At 44.4% G+C, this 2,217-nt stretch overlaps 1 non-coding gene across 1 annotated transcript; it reads right to left on the bottom strand.

Annotated features, from left to right (window-relative positions):
- Positions 1-434: 434 nt before the first annotated feature.
- Positions 435-516, bottom strand: trnas-cga. The gene has a single exon. It is a non-coding gene; the product is annotated as a tRNA-Ser (tRNA).
- Positions 517-2,217: the final 1,701 nt, after the last annotated feature.

The following is a 2,217-nucleotide window of genomic DNA, read 5'->3' as shown; positions in this document are numbered from 1 at the left end:
ACCATGTCCAGGGATGAGAAGTCCCGTTTGGTGGAGAGATTCCCGAGGCTGGTGAGTTTCACTTTGGAACAAAGATGGTTAAGTGGCAATTTTCTGCGGTGGTTTGTAATGATGGGAGAGAAAGCGGTTGGGAATGTGCACTTTGACGAGCAGGAGGAAGTATTGCCACTGACCCGAGTCAGAGAACAGAGGACAGGGATTAACGGAATCTAATGAAAAGCAGCACTTCTGCTTAGGACGTTCAATAACAGCTGCAGAAACCCGATGTGTCGAGCAGTGTAACTGGAAAGAGAAACAGAGATAATGTTTTAAAAATGGAACATTTCTGATGAAGAAATCAAGGTTCCCAAGTCTCATCAAATTACCGGCTTGGTTTGCAAAATAGGTCTTTTGAACTTTGAGCGAAAATTGTCCAAGCAGGAAAGCTTTCATAACGTAGTCAGCAGGATTCGAACCTACGTGGGGAAACCCCAATGGATTTCGAATCCATCGCCTTAACCACTCGAACTTGACTACAGACAGCGCAGCTGGGTTGAGCATTGACCAAATCGGCCGTGATCTCATTGAAAGCTGTCGCTGACCTGATGAGCTCAATGCTTCCATCTCCTTTTATATCTTTGCTGTCATTTGTAAGATGCGAGACACCAATGTAAAAGAAGAAAAGCACAAAGGTAGGAAAAGATATTTGCAGCCAAACTGAGTCAAAATTATTTATTGAAAGGAAAATCACACTTGGCAATTTGCTAGCTCTCTTTGCGAACATGACCAGCAGAGTTAAGCAAGGGAACTATTTATCTGAATATTCTTGGACCTGAAGCAAACAAAGGTTAGTGACATATTCATTTCTTTTTCTGGCGAACGAAATGTTCTTTCCTGATGGTTACCATGAAAGAGATGGTTCCCAATAAAAGACAAAGATTAAGTCGCATCTAGATATATTTCAATGTGACACGATTCATTTTCAGTCCCTAATTACCCCAGACATGGAGGGGGTGAGTTACGTTTCTTCACTCTTCAACTCCTCAGCGTGGAGGTTCAGACATGAAACCGCTAGAGATGGAGTTCTTGAATTGGGAACCAGCGACACTGAAGGAACTAGGCAAAAGTGAGGACTGCAGATGCTGGAACCCAGATTTTAAATCAGAGTGATGCTGGAAAAGCACAGCAGGTCAGGCAGCATCCGAAGAGCAGGCAAGTCGACCTTTCTATTGACAGTCCTGCTGCGTTCCGCAAACAATTTTCGTTTTTGTCTCAGATTTCCAGAAACTGCAGCTATTTGTTTTATGTTAACCTGCATTATGTTTTGGACAAAACCAATGACCTGCCAGCATCGGAAAATCGGCACAAATACTGGTACACCGATATGTTTGCTGAACAATACAACCATTCATGAGCGGGAATACGATCCGGGCCACGGTCCTGAGAGTACCGAATACTCACAAGTAAATAACAAGACAAGGCGATAGATACTGTTGTATTTGCTGTAAATAAAACACCCTTTCTGAACATTTCCATTGCAGATTGTGGGAAAACGCCATTCCGTCCGTGTGCATTGCGGCTAATCAGAGAGCCATCTATTCTAGTCGCAGTTTCCAACTTTGGCCCAAAATCACGTGTGTTCTAATGTTTCAAGGGCAAATTTCAATGAGGTTATCCTATGTTCTTAAATGGCACAATAACGGGGCAAAAGTATGACACTTCCACAACGAATTGTAAGCCTTTTGAGGAACTCATGCTCATTTTCACCCACAGAGGGAGACACACAGTAAGACACCCCCAAACTGACGGCGGTGTCCGTTGTGGAGAGCTGGAAGTTGAAATGGACAATAGGACAAATGCAAGTTTTTAATGCGGAAGCACAGAGGCGACGTCCCGCCAGGACTTCACAGGGGAGCGTCAACGTAGACCACGGTTAAAGCGAAACATTCCCCTCGAGCCAGGTTAGGACTCGAATCTACAATCTTCTGATCCGAAGTCAGGCACGTTTTCCATTACGCCACTGGCCCAAGAAACAAGCGTGAGGCTGGCAGAATGTCGAAATGTAATGCCATGGACTTTCACGGAATCAGAATGAAAAAGGTGAACAAGCAGCGAAGATAATCACCAACATTGCTTCACTTCGAAGTTTCCAATTTGTGAAGCTGTGCCTTTCACTGGCAAAGGAGAAACATTTGTCCTCAGCTGCCTGCTTCAGGGTCGTGTCCTTCTCTGCTGGAA

The sequence above is a fragment of the Chiloscyllium plagiosum genome, unplaced genomic scaffold (genome assembly GCF_004010195.1).
Source record: "Chiloscyllium plagiosum isolate BGI_BamShark_2017 unplaced genomic scaffold, ASM401019v2 scaf_11212, whole genome shotgun sequence".
Classification (NCBI taxonomy): domain Eukaryota; kingdom Metazoa; phylum Chordata; class Chondrichthyes; order Orectolobiformes; family Hemiscylliidae; genus Chiloscyllium; species Chiloscyllium plagiosum.
The sequence above is the reverse complement of the archived record's forward strand: the minus strand, read 5'-3'. Positions and strand labels throughout refer to the sequence as shown.